We start from the raw sequence: 19,059 nt of genomic DNA, 5'->3' as shown, positions 1-19,059 counted from the left end.
AGGAAATACAGAGGAAGACAGTTCCAGGGTTGGCCTGTTGCATACAAGAAAGGCTGGGAATAACGGTTTACTCTTGTATTAGAGAGTTGGATAGAAAAGGGATGAGAGTTGCTGATAGACGAGTGCTACACACTCGTCGTAGTGGTGGACAAATGTAAGCAGACAGTTCAGAGGAGCAGTGACCATCAAAGTATCGAGAAAAAAGGGATAAATATGCAACAATGTGGAGAGGAGACAGAGGCTGAAGGGAACCAGTAAGAGAAGGTGAGTTAATGAGACGAAAAACCGATGACTCCACAACAGAAAGTTGTACTCTGCACAGGGAAGAATAAAGCTCATGAATAAAGTCAACAACTGTGCAGAGACAAAGAAAGTACAGAGTCGGCTTAGCAAACTCAGTCTCATGGAAGCAGGCATTACAAGAGAGGTAATATAATCTTTCCAAGATGAATCCCAAAAGAATGAAAGCTCAAATATGTTTAAAAAAGAAGCAAGATTGAGCTGGATATTGTTGGAAATTTGAGGGTGCCTCCGCAAAAGATTTAGGGGGTCAAAAGATGTGAGAACTGAGTTTTTGATACATTAAAAATTACAAGATCACTTTTACCCCAATTAGAGATATGAGCCATGTCAGACATTAAGTGTGCAATAGCCTTACCCCTTTTTGTTGAAGTAGGTGCTGAGATGGACGCTACAAGAAGTTTATGGAAAGAAGGGTGGAGTCATCAGCAAATGAGTGGATAATGTTAGAGGTTCAGCTTAGAAGGCCACTGATGAGCAGAAGGAAGAGAGTTGATGATAGGGCAGAGCCCTCAGGGACACCATTATAGAGTGCCTTAGGAGACCAGTGGCAGTATACAACAGTAGCAATAGGACGACCATAAAAGAAGCTGGAGATGAAGGCATAAATAGAAGGATAGAAAGCGTAAGAGGGCAGTTTGGAAATTAAAGATCATCCCAGACTATATCGAAAATCTTTGAGATGTCAAGTGCAATAGCAAAGCTTCGCTATAGTCCCGAAAGGAAGATGATCAGAAGCCTGATCAGCCAATGGACCGTCCCCAGCAGAACTCATACTGGCGAACTGATCAAAGGTTCTGATAGAAAAGGTGCTTTATCTTTTTAAAGAGTAGATTCAATAACATTAAATATACAGGATGTTAGAGCAATTGGACGTTAGCCAGAGGGTTGGGAATGGCCACCCCTTCTTTGGGAAAGATTAAATGAGAGAAGACTTCCAGCAAGAAAGGAAGATATTAATCGACAGACAAAGACGAAAGAGTTTACGTAGGATGGATATAAGCACAGAAGCACAGTTCTTGAGGACAACAGGAGGGATCCCATCAGGTCCATAAACCTTGTTAGTATTGAGATCAGTGAGGACAGACAGTACATCAGGTGAAGAAATATACTGTTAATCATGAAAATGTCAGAGGAGGAAGCGATAGAAGGAGAGCCCTGGAATCATCTAAGGTGAAATTGGAAGAGGAAGTCTGAGCAAAGAGTTTTGCATCTTCAGCAGAAGGAAATGATACAGAGCCATCAGAGAGGAAAAGAAGAACGAAAGATGATAAAGTTGTTTGAAAGATTTTTGGCAAGGTGCCAGAAGGTGCCCGAAGAATTTGAGTCGAAGATTTCAGAGGGTTTCATACAAATGAAATTGAGCTGAGAGAAGAACAGACTCAGCATCTGGACAGAGCCATAAAAGAGATGAGATTCAGGTGTGAGTTGGCTCTGATATCTTTTGTAGGCCTTCTTCTAGCCGTGGACAGTAGCAGAACAACAATGATTGATCCCATTTTCTTTTTATTAGTCGCAGTGTCACTATATATATATATATATATATTTAAGAAGCTGGATTTCTAATTAGGTGGTGCTAGAGAATTTTCGATGGTTCTCCCAATTTTCTGTTACAGGTCAGAGTTGCCAGATAGCCTGCTGCTATGTGGAGGTACTTTCTAAAGTTATGCATTCATTCTTATTCTATACTCTATAATGATTTTTTTTAGGTGATTGTTAAATTATGTAATTTAATTTCAGTTTGCTATAACATTTAGAGTGCTACGTAATGTAAGGACACTCTGCAATATTTTGAATGTCTTCTATTTGGGAACTGTTGTTGGTAGGAGCAGGTACCAGCATATCCTAGAATGTTGGAGAAGCAAGGAAGATTTTACAAGGATGGGGGAAGGAATAGAGGAGTTTCAGTTTAATCTGATTGGTGGCCTTGTGGTGTTGGCATAGCTCTGGAGTTGTGAAGCAACCAGTGTAATTACTTGGTAAAATAAAGACAACAAACGCGAAAAGCCTGTGTTATTATGCTTGAGTTGATCTTGTGTAAGGATCTGCTGCTGTACACTGAAAGGCTGACCCTAAGAAGAACAATTCACTGAGTGATGTCCTTCTTTTACTGAGCTACTGTTGTTGATGACTATGGCAGTGTGTGATGTGGGTGTAACAGTGGTGTCAAGAGTGAGGGTCAAAGAGTGCTGCTGTGAATTAAATCTTTGACCTGGAGCCGGACGGTGTAAAGACATTAAGCTATGCTAGGCAGAAGGAGGTGTCTCTGGTTGCAATCATGTTTTTACAGGTACAAATTGAACAACTACGAGCACAAATTGAAAGGCAGAAAAACTCAGTGAACAAGTACAAGCTCAAAGTGAAGAAAAGAGAGCTCAAAAAGAACTCAGTGAACAACTAGAAGTACAAAGTGAAGAACAAAAATAGTTCAAGAAAGAACTCAGTGAATAACTACAACTACAAACTGAAGGACAGAAAGAACTCAGAGAACAGCTACAAGAACAGATTGAACAACTAGAAGCGCAAAATGAAGAACAGAAAGAACGATGTGAATGGTTTCAAGATGCATTACAGAAGCAACAGAAGGAGTTACAAATGAGGATGCAGGGACAGCTAGACATTTCATGGGGGAAATGACAGATGAATAGTAACAGGTGAAGGAGGAAGTAAACGCTGAGCTACGGCAGCAGATGGATGAGGTAAGTAATAATGTGAAGGAGTGCAGACAGCTTGTAGATGGCCAGTTGAGGATAATTAGTGAGGGAATTGTGATGGAGTGCAGACAACATGTACAGAAGATAACCAGTTAGAGATAATTAGTGAGAGAATTGAGGCTGCAGAGAAATCTTGCACTGTTGAGTCTCAGGTTAGTGTACAGGGAGCATAAGAAAAAAATGGACAGTGTATGGCGAATCTTGATGAATCCCAAGCATCTAAAGATAGCATTGCAGGGTTAAATAAACAGAATGTAGGAGCTTTAAGTCCTGAACTTAATTATGATGCCCCAATTTTTATGCACCAAACCATTGAAGTGCATGGCTAAAATGTGGGTTCAAATAAAAAGAAACCCCAGGAGTTTGATGGCAAAGTATCTTTGGAAGCTTTCTGTGCACAGTTTGAGTTACTTGCTGATCAGAATGACTGGGATGATAGGCAGCAGGCAGTGCAGTTTTCTACTAGCCTCAAGGTGCTGCGATGGAGATTCTTGGCCAGATATCAGTGGAGGAAAGGAACAATTACCAGTCCCTAGAAGAGGTGTCATAGCACAGATACAGGACCATGTCCCAGACTGAGGTATACAGAGTAAGATTCCAGACTTGCATATGGGCTCAAGGTGAATCCTTTCAGCAGCTTGCTCATGACCTAAAGAGTATGGCACACGAGAGATACACTGGGGCAGCACCTAACCAGCTAGATATTCTTCTAAGGGTGTCCATTAATGTTCTTGATGATGCAGAAATGAAAGTGCAAGTGAGACAGACACAATCAAGAGGCATGCAAGAAACACTAGCCAGGGTTATGGAATTTTAGTCCTATGTCAGGTATAGTACATCCAGTTTGCAGGCAGGACATAGTGCAGGATTCAAGGAAAGAATGGGGCAGGTACATGAAGCGGAAAAATTCGATGGAAGTTGTTGGTATTGTGAAAAGCCCAGATTAAGGAAAGAGGACTGCCACAAGTAGAAGAGGAAACAGAAGATTGGAGAAGGTTGCTAGTTCTGCGGGAAGCCAGGACACAAGAAGGAGGAGTGTTACAAATCGAAGAAGGATCAAGAACAAAAGAGCGAGAGGAAATCTACGATTTCAAAGAAAGGGTGCTGAGTGAACATGTGGTGAGGTGGGACACTTCAGTTCTGATTGTTAACCTGCTGCATCCCAGTGACGTATGGGTACGTTGCAACATAAAGTCATGCTCAGTCCCCACAACGTACCCATATGTTTTGCAATTGCAAGGTCTGTCATTTGCACATTTTTCAAAATTCGCGTGTGATTTTTGGTACATTTATATGGGACACATTCCTCTACTTGCTGCCAGGGGAGGACACTGCCTTACCCAGCATGACCCCCCCCTCGCACGCCATTGTCTCAGCTACTCACCTGTTACCAGTGGCCTGGCCGGTAAAGACATGTCTCGCCAAGGTACGAAATTCAAGGCGAGAGTGATTCCCCAATTGATGACGATATGGAGGACAAAGATTATGTGGCACCAGAGGAAGAAACGAGCAGAAGTGATGAGGAGGTAACATTGCCAAGGAAGGTGTGGTATGTTGATGTGTTCAGTGAGTGATACAACGTTTATGTCGCCTATATTATTGTGTGAAAACCAATATATTCTTGTAATACAAATAAATTCTTACCAAATGAACAACTATCTACCAGTTCTGAGTGGTTTGCAATATTCATACCAAATGAACAACTATCTACCTATTCTGAGTGGTTTGCAATAGTTACTGCTACCATAGAAATTGCGAAAGCTGCAGCACAGCTTCAGAGAACACGGTACCAGGTGTTTAAAGGGTCACCTGTATAGCCCATTTTTAAGCTCAGATGAGCACTTTTTCTGTGATTTGCCACTGTTTCTCACAAAAAGTGGAGGTTTGAGGCAAAAAAAAAAAATTCAGGATTGGTAGGGATTGGGGGCTGTCACTGGTGAAAAATCGACCGGGACGTGGTGGGTTAAAACAAGAAGGAGGATAAGAAGAAGGTTGCATTAGACAGGAAAGAAGCAGAAAACTGGTAAGGGCTGGTGTTAAGGGACAACAACCAGCCCATTTTTCCCAAAGTAGTCCCACCACCGAGAAAATGCAGGTGAATTGTGATTAACAGTGTGCAAGTAGACGGAAGAAAAGAGGGCAAGAAGTGTTCCCTGGTAATTGATTCAGCCTCAGAGCAAACTTTCGTGAGGCCTGATGTGTTACATCATAGGTATCTGCCTGAGTCATCAGAACAGTTGTGTGTTATAACTGGGCACCGCACAGAACTGAAGGGACCATTGGATTTCCGAGTTGAAGTTTCAGGGCAAGAAGCCATGCTTCCAGTCTACGCAGCTGAGATGGAGGATCTGCTTCTTCTTGGTCTGGACTATCTGATGTCCATGGGAGGTGACCTGGACTTCTGTTCCATGAGGCTCAAGATTCGAGGAAAGTCAGTTCCTGTCATGTCAGTGAGATGTACCAGTTCTGGTGGTGAGGTATGGGTGCTCCACACTACAGTGATATCCCCGAGATCAGAACTACTGCTCCAGTGCAAGATGCGTGGCTCTTTTGAAAGCTGTCTAGGGGTGGTGGAGTCTGATGGACAATGCAAGATGAAAGCTGGAGTGATGTTGGTAAGGATTTGATGGAAACAGGCACAGAAGAAGTGCCAGTTGTGGTGGCCAGTTTCTCCTGTGAGACACACAAGATCAACGATAGATATATCGTGGGACAGTGCCAGGCAGTGGAACCTGAGTGGCATCACTGGGAGGCCTGTAAATGGAGTGTAGTCAGAGAAGATGGGAGTCTGCCAGACCACTTACAAAACCTGTTTTCAAGAAGTTGCCAGTGCCTGGATGACTCACGAATGCAGCAGTTAAGGCATCTGCTAGTGAAGTTTGCTGATGTCTTTTCCACCGGAGGTCTAGACCTGGGATACACTGATCTAGTGGAGTATTGTACTAACACCGAGGATCACTGCCCGATTAAACAGCCAGTTCAGTGGAATGAAATGGAGAGGGTGATGGAGAATCTTCAAAGTCAGGGAGTGACAGAAAAGTCCAGCAGTCCTTGGGCATCAGCAGTTGTCGTGGTAAGGAAGAAGGATGACTCAGTAAGGTGTTGTGTGGATTAGTGAGCCTTGAAGAGGTGACGGTGAAGGATGCATAACCCTGGACACTCTAGATGCCCTGTCAGGTGCCACGCTACATACGAAGGCAGGGTATCACCAGGTCGAGGTTGCAGAGAAGGACAGGGAGAAAGCAGCCTTTTTGTATGGGTGGGATTTATGGCAGTTCAAAGTGATACCATTTTCCCTGTGTAATGCCCAGCTACTTTTGTGTGACCAATAGATCGAGTACTGGAAGGCCTGCACTGGCAGTCAGTTATCATCCATCATGATAATGTAATTGTGTTTGGACGGACTTTCCACCAGGAACTGAAGAGGCTGTCGGAAGTGTTCAACAGGATCCGAGCAGCACACCTCAAGCTGAACCCACAGAAGTGCTACTTGTTCCAGAAGGAAGTGAAGTAGCTGGGACATACTATATGCGAGTGGGCATTCATACTGATCCAGAGAAGGTGGCAGCTGTGAAAAACTTGAATGTTCCAACTTGAGTGAGGGAGCTGTGGAGTGTCCTGAGTTTGTGTACATATTACCAGCGTCTTGCCAAGTACTCAGCATAGATATAATATTGTATCCAGGGGCAGGGTTCCACTGCTATCTGGCGCATCCCCGGGTGGCGGATAAGGGAAGGAACCGTATATATAAGAGGTACCGTCTTTGAAGGCACTGACCATGGGACCCCCTATAGATATATAGGGCTCCACCGAATATACTGAATAAGATGGCACATAAATTACATCTCACCAGAAACTATGTGGCAGAGTGGTGAGATCATCTGTCACAATCCTCCCACCCAAACATGAGTTCAATTGCATATGATTTGACGGGCGTTCCTGTTGGATCATCGTCTACTAAAGGTCCAACCGCACTGCCTCCTGTGCTTACAGGCAATATGTCACCGAAAGTAAGTAGGCACTGTGTCAACAAATTAAAGACCGGGATATTAAACAAACTGAAATCCATGAAGTTCTGTACATACACTGTAAGATGCCTCGCACATTGTAAACTTGATAACTTAATCACTGAATTGGAAAACATAAGTTGTGACAATGCTGGCTTGAGCGAGATCTGCAGAAAAGAGAAAAATGTAATTCATCTCCAAGAAAGCAACCACCTATTTCACTATAGAGGAAGGCAAAATGGAAGAGTTAATGGTGTAGGATTTCTGATTAACAGAAATCGTACGGACAACATTGTTAAATTCATCAGTGTATCTAACAGAGCAGCAATGATTGTAACTAGACTATGCAAAAAATACACCCTGAAAGTAATACAAGTATATACACCAACTTCTCAAAGCGCAGATGAAGAAATGGAAATATTCTATGACGACATTTCCCAGATTTTGGAAGAAGAAAAGACCATATATACTACAGTATAATGATGGGAGACTTCAGTGCAAAAGTTGGGAGAACAAAAAATGTTGAAGCATGTATGGGAAAATTTGGAGTGGGAGAAAGGAATGAAAGAGGAGAAATGGTGGTAAATTTTGCTGAAATGTCTAACAAGAGAACAATGAACACATTCTTTCACAAAAGAACAGGGAGAAAATAGGCTTGAAAAAGTTAAAATAGAGAAACAAAGAACGAAATCGACTTCATTTTACCAGACAAGAATAACACGATAACAAATGTTACAGCTATCAACAAAGTAATTATAGAAAGTGACCCCAGAATGGTGGGTTACACAGCCAGATTTAGCTTCCGAAGTGAAAGATAGATGATTAAAAATAAAAATATATGCCCAATAAAAGTAAATGAAAACAAAACAGACTTTCTGTTGGAAATAACGAGCAGATTTCAGGCTCTAAGTAATGCTGAAGGTGACATTGAGGAACTGAACGGCAAACAAACAAAAGTGCTAAGAGAATCAGCAGAGGCAAAAGGAAACTTAATACAACCAAAGCCAAGAAGTATTCGGAGAAGACACTCGAACTCATGAAAAAAAAGAAAGGAAATGAAAGTAAAAAGAAAGAGATGAAGTAAAATGAGCAGAATTAAATAAGCTTATCAACACGAGACAAAAAGAGGAAAAAAGAAAGAGGAACATGAATCACATCAAAGAAACCATGAAAAAAGGAAAAAGTCTGAAACATGTCCACAGTAAAATGGCACTAGGAAAGCAACAAATTACATCGCTGAAAACAAAACCGGGATCAGTGACTCATGGATTGTGTGGGTAAGAGTGAAAGTTGGACTACAAATGTGGGTGATTGTGTGCGTGTATGCGCCAAAGCAAGATCGTGCATGCAGAAGGAGAGAAGAGTTCTGGACAAATGTGGAAGAGTGCTTTGAAAAGTTTGAAAGGAATGAGAGAGCGTTTTTGGTTGGAGATATGAACGGAAAAGTAGGGAACGTGAAGGTGGATGGAGTAGTTGGCGAGTGGGGTGTGCCTGCAGAGATGGATGAGAATGGCAGTGCTTTAGTGGACATTTGTGCCGGGAGGAGGTTGGTGATAGCTAATACCCTCTTCAGGCACAAAAGGATCCATAGGTATACGTAGCAAGTGATGAGAAGGGTGGATGGTGAACTGAATGAACAGAAGGCAATGATTGATTATGTGTGTATGGATGGAAGGATGAGAAGGTATGTAATGGATGCAAGAGTATATAGAGGCTGGGGGAGTGGACTTTCGGACCACCACTTGGTGGTGGTCAGAATCAAAGACCAAACAAAATGGAGAAACAAAAGAAGGGAAGGACTACAGGAAGTAGTTCATTCAAGGAGAGTAGCAAAGGTACAAGATGATGGAAAAAAAAAAAAAAAAGGCAGAATATAAGAGGGAACTGGAGGAGCGACTGGGTAAATATAGATGGGAGCAGATGGAGGACGTGGAAAGTGTGTGCAAGATATTTACAGAAGAAATCTGTGCAGCAAGTGAGGTGGTGTGTGGGGTGAGGAGCAGATGAAGGGGGATGCACGGAACAGTATGGTGGAATGAAGAGGTGAGACAGGCTGTGACACAAAAGAGGAAAGCATATAGTCAGTGGATGAGAAACGGGCGTCGAAGAAGTTGAGAGATGGAAGAGAGGGTTAAATGTAGAGAGGAAGAGAGAGGTGAAAAAATGAGCAAGAGAGAGTAAAAAGAGAGTGGATGAGGAATTTGGAAAGAATTTTTGAGTGTAAAGTGGAGGGACTGTAAGAAAATGTTCTAGAAAGAGGTAAAGATAGCTAGACAGGGTGCCTAATGAGTTAGTTGGGGAGTGAAAGATAAAAATAGTAGATTACTGGTGGAGAAGGGAGAAAAGGTGAGCAGATGGAGAGAACACTTTAATGAACTGTTGAACATAGAGAATAAAAGTAATGCTGAACATAGAGAATGAAAGTAATGGAAATATAAGTGGCTGGGGAATGGCTGGGAGAAGGAGGGGGGTGTAAGAAGAGAGGAAGAAATCAGTAGGATGGAAGTTCTGGAAGCAATGAAGAAAGTTATAGTAGGGAAAGCCCAAGGAATTGATGGAGTGTGTGGTGAAATGCTGAAGCTTAGGGGAGAGATAGTAATAGAATGGATATGGAAGATGTACAGATTGGCCTGGGAGGAAGGTAGAATCCCAGAGGATTGGAAGTCAGGTATACTTATTCCCCTGTACAAATGAAAAGGGGAGGAAAAAGTGTGTGGTATTCATAGGGGTATTTATCTTCTTGGTGTAATAGGAAAAGTGTATGGTAGGACACTTATTGACAGAGTTAGGGAAATAATAGAGAAATTAGTTGGAAAAGAAGAGGAAGGTTTTAGGAAGGGAAGAGGTTACGTTGATCATATATTCATTCTTAGATCTGTAGTGGAAAAATTTCTAGAGAAGGGAAAGAAGTTGTATGCAGTCTTCATGGATTTGGAGAAAGCATATGACAGGGTGGATAGACAAAGATTGTGGAGAATATTAAGAATATATGGAGTAGATGGGAAGTTGTTGAAGGCCGTGAATAGTATGTATGATGCTGCCGTGCATGTGGATAGTGAACTGAGTGAATTTTTCTATTTGAAAGTTCGATTGAAACAAGGACGTGTCATGTCTCCATGGTTGTTCAATCTGTATATGGATGGGGTTTATAAAAGAAATACAAGATAGGGCAATGGATGTTGGAATGGCCGTAGTGAGAGTGGGCAGTGTTTGGAAGCTCCCTGTACTGTAGTTTGCAGATGATCCTGTATCGTTAAGTGAAGACAAAGAAGAGCTGCAAGGTTTGGTGGATGAGTTTGAGAGAGTGTATAAGAAACGGAATCTAAAGGTGAATGTAGGGAAGAGTAAATTGATGATTTTCGAGAGAAATGAAGTCAGTGAATGTATAGTGAGATTGGATGAGAAGGAAATGGAAAATGTGAGTACGCTTAAGTACTTGGGTAGTGTGATGAGTAAGGATGGAAGTTTAGAGAGTGAAGTGCTTGAAAGGGTGCAGCAGGGAAGAAAGGTTGGTGGGTCCTTGTAAGCAGTGATAAGAAACAGGGAAGTGAGCATGGAAGTGAAAAAGCTACTATATTACAGTACTGTGATGCCATCTCTAACGTATGGAAGTGAAGCTTGGACCTTGTTGGAGAGACAGAAGTTAAGAGTGAGAGCAGTGGAAACGAGTTATTTGAGAACAGCATGTGGAGTCACATGGAGAGACAGACTGACAATTAAGGAAGTGAGGGAGTGTTGTGGTGTGGATGTGGATGTGACTGGAAGCGTTAGGAGAAACACATTAAGGTGGTTTGGGCATGTGGAGAGGATGGAGAGTGAGAGACTGACGAGGAGAGTGTACGTGAGTGAGGTGGAGGGGGGGGGAGCGAGGGGGAGGCCAAGGATGAGATGGAGGGATGGAGTGGAGAGGTATATGAGAGGGGGGGGGTGTGAGCTGGGAGTAGGGCAGTGAAATGGCGGAGGACAGAGTGACATGGAGGCGATTTGTTTATGGCCACTCCTTACGGGATTAAGGCGCAATAGATAGATAGATAGACATTAAATGGAGAGATAAGATGATGAAAAGAGTTGAAGAATTTTGCGAAAAACTGTATGTACCAAGAACAGTAACAGCAATAACTAACTCTTCAGTTGACACAAGTGAAATACCTGAGGTAACATCAGACGAAGTAAACATTTCTCTTACAACTATGAAAAGAGGGCAGGCTCCGGGAGAAGATGAAATAGTTGGAGATTTACTGTGGAAGCAAGAGCAGAAATACAAAACAGGCTAGCCCACTTATTTAGTGAATGTATAAAAAAGGAAAAAAAATCCAAAAACATGGTGCAATGCAATAGTTTTTTCTATCTATCTATCTATTGCCAGACGCCTCAATCCCGTTTCGGGTGGCCACAGACAAATCGCCTCCAAGTCGCCCTGTCCCCCGCCATTTCACTGTCCTGCTCCCAACTCACACACCCCTCTCTCATATACCTCTCCACCCCATCCCTCCATCTCATCCTCGGCCTCCCCCTCCCTCTTCCCCCCTCCACCTCACTCACATACACTCTCTTCGTCAGTCTTTCACCCTCCATTCTCTCCACATGGCCAAACCACCTCAGTGTGTTCCTCATAACGCTTCCTATCACATCCACATCCACACCACAACGCTCCTTTGTATATAGTTTTTTACTTAACAAAAATGCCGACCCAAAAGATCTTAAAAACTATCGATCTATTAGCTTATTATCAGTTATTTACAAACTCTTCACTAAAGCCCTGACGAAAAGAATAACAGTAAATTTGGAAGAAAACCAACCTGGTGAACAGGCAGGATTCCGAAGCTGGTATTTGACTACTGATCATCTACACACATTGATTCAGGGAAATAAGAAAACTACAGAATATGATATACCACTGTGCTTCAGTTTTGTTGATTACGAAAAGACTTTTGACTCAGTGGAGCACATAGAAATTGTAAATTCATTGCGAGAACAGAGTAAATGAGAACACTGTAAAACTGCTCGAAAACAAATACAAGGAGGGAACTGCTACAATTAAATAGACTCGGAAAAAACTAAGATTGAGAAGGATGAGGATCAGGGAGATACAATTTCACTAAAATTATTTACAGCATGCCTGCAAAGCATTTTCAGAAAGCTAGACTAGGGAAACATAGGGGTAAATCCAGATGGAAAAAAACAAACTTTTTAAGATTTGCAGATGGCACTGTCCTAATCTCAGAAACAGCAGAGACATTGCAATGAATGTTAAATGACCTGAACAGAGAAAGTCTCATTAGGACTAAAGATGAACTGGAGTAAAACTAATGTTTAACCCACAAACACCAAAGAGCATCATCAGATTAAGTGATGAAATTCTTGAAGAAGTCGAGGAGTGCAATTACTTGGGGCAAATACTAAAATAAACAAGAGACCATGATAGAGAAATAAATGGATGCTTTACAACTGAATGGAAAGCTTTCGGAAAATATACAGACATTACGAGATGTACCTTGCCAATTTCTATGAAACAAAAAGTATATAATGAATGTATAATTCCAGCTATGGTGTAAGGTTGTGACACCTGGAAACTGACAAAATTGGTGGAAAATAAACTAATCCATTCTCAGAGAGCAATGAAAAAGTCAGTGTTGGATATATCTCTAAGAGATAGGAAAAGATCAATGTGGGTGAGAGAGGAGACTCAAGTCAAAGACATTATAGAAGTTATAAAAGAACAGAAATGGAGGTTGGCAGGTCATGTAGCAAGGGTAATGGATAACCGATGGAGCAAGAGGCTGACTGGCTGGATACCAAGAGATTTCAAGCATAGCAGAAAAAGGCCAGGGGAGGAGGTGGAGAGATAAGATAAAGAAATTTGCAGGGAAAAAGTGGCAAACATTATCTCAGTCATGGAATTCGTGGAGAAGGTTGGGGGAGGCCTTTGTTCAGCAGTGGACTTGTAATGGCTGATGATGATGATATACATAATTATATTGCTTATATATATATATATATATATATATATATATATATATATATATATATATATATATATATATATATATATATATATATATATATATATATATATATATATATATATATATATATATATATATATATTGTTGGCCCAAAAATGTACCAAAAACAGTTTTCTCAAATTTGTTATTCTCCACAAGGCTACTTCTGTTGCATATCACTTAACCTGCCGCGTGCCAGTGCCGTTTTAAAATGGTCTGACATAATTCCGTGGCCAGTGCCAGTGCCGTTTTAAAACAGTAAAAAAAAAATCACTGTGACTGCATTTTGAAGATTCGCCAGTAAAAATTGGCAGGCATGTATGATAACTCTTCCTCTACCATCCCCCCAGGCTGTCAAGGCCATACACTCACTCACTCCCCCCCTCACGCTCGCTCTACCTCACCCTGCCTGTGTGCCTCACCCAGTGCTGTACGTAGTGAAGGCATTTTGTAAATATTTTTATGTAAGTGTAAGTTGTAAGTATTCTCTTGCAAGTGTAAGGACTATATAATGAAGTCAAATTGTAAATACCTTCTTGTAAGTGCCAGGACTGTACATAATGAAGTCAGGTTGTACCTATCTTCACGTAAGTGTAAGATAATGCATTCACAGCGAGAAAGACACAAATTGTGATATATGTTGATGTAATAAGTAATCAGAAAAGTGTACTGAACATTGCTATACCTTCCCAGCATAAATACCTGAGTACGCCTTACATAGAAAACGACTTTCTCTCACCTACGTTGTGAGTATGAGAGAGCGGGTATGCCAGTATAGTGTATGCAGGACTCGATAAAACCCATTTCCGAGCCTCGGTGAGCATTTTACTTGTGAAATTCGTTGTTTTCACATCAAAATCTATTATCTTAACTAATAAAAAAAAGGTCAAAAAATGGCCGGCATGGAGGTAACCCATAGGGCTAAAAATAGCTGGCACGTGGCAGATTAAGGAGCTTTCATGCAAAAAATCAAGGAAATCACCTCATATTTAGAAGTCACTCCCGGGAGGAAATATATGTGATCCTGATAATATTATGTTTGATCAGAAATGTCTACTTGTCTAATAAACATATGGCTTGTAACTGCCTGTAACTATCCCAAAACTGCGACAGCTATCGAACTAAACCTTGAATAAAGCTTGAGCAGTAGTCAGTAGATATACTTATTGTAACATGCGTCTACCACTGCTGCGTGCTGCAGTCATCTGTTTTAAACTCCGGCACAGCTGGAAAAGCATCACGTTCACACCGCAGCGCGTGCTGGGTGGCTCGTCAATGATTCAGTGTCGCTCAGTCACTCAGTGGATGACTATTTCTCCACACGGTAGGACGTACACTGGTGTGTTCTTGATGACTAGTGTGTCGTGTCATTGAACAATGAATTACTCTGATCTGGCAAGTAAAATTTAATTCATTATTATAACTACCAATAATGACACTTATCAAAAAGTTACTTTGATATATTAGGTTTTATGTTCCACATACCAGGCACTTGTTGATGAATATTTGATTCATTAATAATGGAATATTTCTAATACCAAACACAATGTTGAATAATCATTGGACCCAGCATATGATGATAAGTATCCAGATGTGTGGAGTGAATTGAAGCTAATATATCAAAGAAAAAATGTTCTGATGAATATTACTATAGATAGTTATAATAAAGTCATGCTTATCAGTATTCCATTCACAGGTCAGGCCTATGACAAGAAACAGTTCAAAAGTATGGCTTCGGGGCAAGCCCGAGAAAGCTATATAAGGTGCTAGCATGCCAGCTAATGCCGATGTCCTCAGGAACTTCATGTTTCACCTTCAGAACGTTCTTACAATCAGTTGCAGCACTAAGAGTACCATTGAGAAGGTAATGGTGATCTGGGATAAAGCACGCATCCCAACCCAAAGGTATTCGTAAGCTTCAGAAGCTTCACAAAGAGTACTGTGTATTGAAGAACAACAAATCATTACCGAAACCAGGGTACCAGGTCAAAGAGCAAAACTTCAAGAAAAACTCACAAAACTGTTTGACATTTCTTGAAAGGATGCTCTGCTCACTATGACAAACAAAGAGGATAAGTAGTTCTTGCAATTACAGCAACAGAATCCCTTCAGCTGGAGTATGTCCGGGGTCGACGGCATCTTGGCAACAAGGAGGCTCGTAAGCTGCACAGAAGTGATCAAGCCAACGCTTGAAAAGAAAAATGCAAGGTCATTGCAAAGCAGATAGAAATGACTGTACCATCCAGTTCTATTGACGTTGAGGACTGTAGTGCTTCCTCATCAGCAGAGTCTGTGGATGAATTTCAAGGACCATCGACGTTCAAACAAATTAAACAGCAAAACAGTCTCATCCAGTTGTACAACGATGTCCTGACGAGAGACGACACTCAAAAGCAGTACATAATGCAGCTCGTCGCTGACTACAGGAAAAGACTGCCAGTTCCGACGAAAGCTGCTCTGATGAAGATAAAGTGATGCATTATCCCTACACCTAGTGTTTTAAGTGTGTTCTTTTAACACTCATATAAAGAATGTCTATGTTTGAAACACTGGAAATACATATTTTGTTTTTTGCTGAAAATCTGTCGATGCTGTGTTATCAATTAATATTTTCGTTATCACGTGGAGAGACAGGCTGACGAATGAGGATATAAAGGAGCGTTGTGGTGTGGATGTGGATGTGATAGGAAGCGTTATGAGGAACACACTGAGGTGGTTTGGCCATGTGGAGAGGTTGGAGGGTGAAAGACTGACGAAGAGAGTGTATGTGAGTGAGGTGGAGGGGGGAAGAGGGAGGGGGAGGCCGAGGATGAGATGGAGGGATGGGGTGGAGAGGTATATGAGAGAGGGGGGTGTGAGTTGGGAGCAGGGCAGTGAAATGGCGGGGGACAGGGCGACTTGGAGGCGATTTGTTTGTGGCCACCCCAAACGGGATTGAGGCGTCTGGCAATAGATAGATAGATAGATAGTTATTACAGCATCGGGATTAGAGCCTTCAGTGATGATAAGGAACATACACAGCCTTGTGGAAGTTAACGGTTTTTACTTCGTTTTTTTGGATCACTCTAATATATATATATATATATATATATATATATATATATATATATATATATATATATATATATATATATATATATATATATATATATATATATATATATATATATATATATATATATATATATATATATATATATATATATATATATATATAGAATTATGTGTGTGTGTGTGTAAAATAAAAGTGGCATTATAGCTTCTGTCTCTTCTCTGTGGCAATGGTCTCTAAATCTGCAAAATACTAATGGCCCATTGAAATTTTAAATGTTCGTCTGCTTACTTAGGTGTGTACAAAGAAACGTTTACACAGCATGAATGGGAAATAATTTGTGACCCTGAGGACTTGTCGTGTGTGTGTGTGTGTGTGTGTGTGTGTGTGTGTGTGTGTGTGTGTGAGAGAGAGAGAGAGAGAGAGAGAGAGAGAGAGAGAGTGTTATAGCTCAGCGATTTTGAATGCCGGAGACAAAGTGTTGCAAAAACTGCCGCAAAAACCGTGATTTACACCAGGGAAATTTTGGTGTCGGCTGAGGAACGGGGGATAAGTGTGACAAGAGATTCACAAATACATTTAAGATCACATCCCTGACGTAACTGTCACTCTTTTGCCAAGAAAGGCAAGGAATAATCAATGCAGAATCTTCCCATGTCTGTTCTTCCTACAAATGCACACAGAATTTTCACATGGAAATCAGTCGCCATTGTTTTTTTTTTTTTTAAATACCTGCCCTGAAGCGATTCATCGGAGGGTGGAGGATGCTCATAACTTCTCGGGGTCGTATTGTAGCTGGCACTGGAAGCTTCACAGCACGTTTCCCTAAGCTGTTAGTATCGACCTAGTTTGTATTAATATCACACAGCAAATAATGAGCTTTAATATACGGTTCGAAGCACATCTTCTTCAGCTTTACTTACTTATCGAGTCACTCACAAACTGTATTTGCCAGAATGATATGAAGTTAATCTTGCAACAACTCTCCATTTTCAATGCGTTTCCCTCTTACAGATGGTAGTTGTTCTGGCTATATTTACTTGCAGAAGAAAACAAAAAAGTCTTCAGGCAGATGGGATTAGCCTAATGAAAGCAAGGAAGAGGAAAAATTGTCTGGAGGCAGCAGCATTACAAAAATCAGTACATACTACGAGAACCCCTTTTCCTGTCACCACAGTGGCGGCCAAACCTAGTATGTGTCCTTAACTGTGTTACATACCGAATTGCTGTACATATTTGAAGGGTAAAATATGGCAACTTGCTAGACTTATGCACATGCGTGTGTAGTGCATGTGGTGTGCCTAGGATGTGTGTGAGGGATTATCCAAAATAAATGAACACTGGGATATACTGGAGTGGAAGATATGGCTGTGGTGAGTGCGGTGATCAAAAGCTTCCCTTCTCTTTGTATTGTTTTTATTTTATTCATTCCAGACAACCTTATTCAACAAAGGGTGAACTTTTTGAAGTAGAGGAGTTAGATAATAGCTTTCGATAATTTCTTTACTACTAGAGGCCCTTCTCAACTCAAACAAAATCTTCTAGAAATGAAAATAACATACATAGTGTGCCATCGTGCTGAAATGATAAACCTGGCCTCACTTCTGGCCAGCGTGGTGGTGGGTTGATTGGGTGGCTGGCCAAATAATCGCCAAATACAGGAGGAGATAATCCTTGTTGGCCCTCACAGGAACTGGGTGAGTGTTATGTGAATTATATGACAGTGTCTGAATTTTAGCTTTGAATCTCTCTGGTTTTAGTAGTTTGTCATACCTCCTTATCTGGCGTTTCCCGGCGATTGGAGTGATTTGCTGAGTCTCTCTTGCTCTGTTCTAGTGTTGGGGAGCAATACATAATCAAAAAATAAAAAAATAAAAAAAGTAAAGACAAGCCTACTGCATGAGGTGCTTAAGTAGGGTGTACATCCCCGTAGTTTAGGCTTTTGAACTTGAAGGTGGCCATTCACCCACTACCCTGTGATATAAGACTATTACAGGAATAAGGCAAAAAATCAAAAGAATTACTTGAGGGAGGAGGAAAGACTTAAAAGGAGGGGGGGGAGGACATAAGGTAGAAAGCCTAACAGTGATAATAATAATAATTCCAGAGAATACTGAACAAACAGTTAAAATTAATATGGCTTAAAGACTTGGAGACCAAGGGCAGAGGGAGAGACAGACTGAGAAAGACACTTCCACAACTGGCCAGTTGTGTACGTGAAGAATGAATAATCCCAATTAACTATTGCATTACAGAGTTGGTAAGAACAGAGATGAAAAGATGTGGGTAGACAGGCACTTTCTGTTCGGTGTAATGGGAACAGATGCAAAAAGATATAGAAATGCAGATACTACTGAAATAGCGATATTTAACAGCGAGAGACACATTGCTGCAACGAAGAAAGAGGAGGTGAAAGGAGTATAATAGAAAAGGGAAATTGATGGGACGAAATGGATGACGACCTTCTCAAGAAAAGCTGTATGTGATGAGCTCCCCCCAACACACACACACACACACACACACACACACACACACACACACACACTGGGAAAGGATAAATGACAGTCATAAAGTGTGCTGTTAAGGATGTGGGGTTTCTCATGTGGATGTCTGCGGCGAATTGATATGTTGAGAAGCTGAGTTAAATCGGCAATAAATGCAACTGGGATTTTCTTACCCAGTTCAGATATGATAGTCAAGTCTGAAGCCAAGTGGGTCATAACTTTGTCGCGGGACTGTTGCAGTGGCTCCTGTGTAAAACGCCGAGAAAATCTGTTGGAAATATGAAGAGTGAAGCCATCAGTATAAACTGTAAGTGTCCAGGGCTAGATGTGCAGCTTTGGTCGTTGATGACTAAGAGGAAAAGAGTCAATGAAAGAATAGAAATCTGAGGAACACCTTTATCGGTGTCGTTGGTTTTAGGGAATGGAACAATGGCAGTCTACAACTGCAACTACAGAACGACCAGAAAGAAGGCTTGA

This window comes from Coenobita brevimanus, chromosome 90 (assembly GCF_032717465.1).
Source record: "Coenobita brevimanus isolate Jiangsu-jjx chromosome 90, ASM3271746v2, whole genome shotgun sequence".
Classification (NCBI taxonomy): domain Eukaryota; kingdom Metazoa; phylum Arthropoda; class Malacostraca; order Decapoda; family Coenobitidae; genus Coenobita; species Coenobita brevimanus.
The sequence above is the reverse complement of the archived record's forward strand: the minus strand, read 5'-3'. Positions refer to the sequence as shown.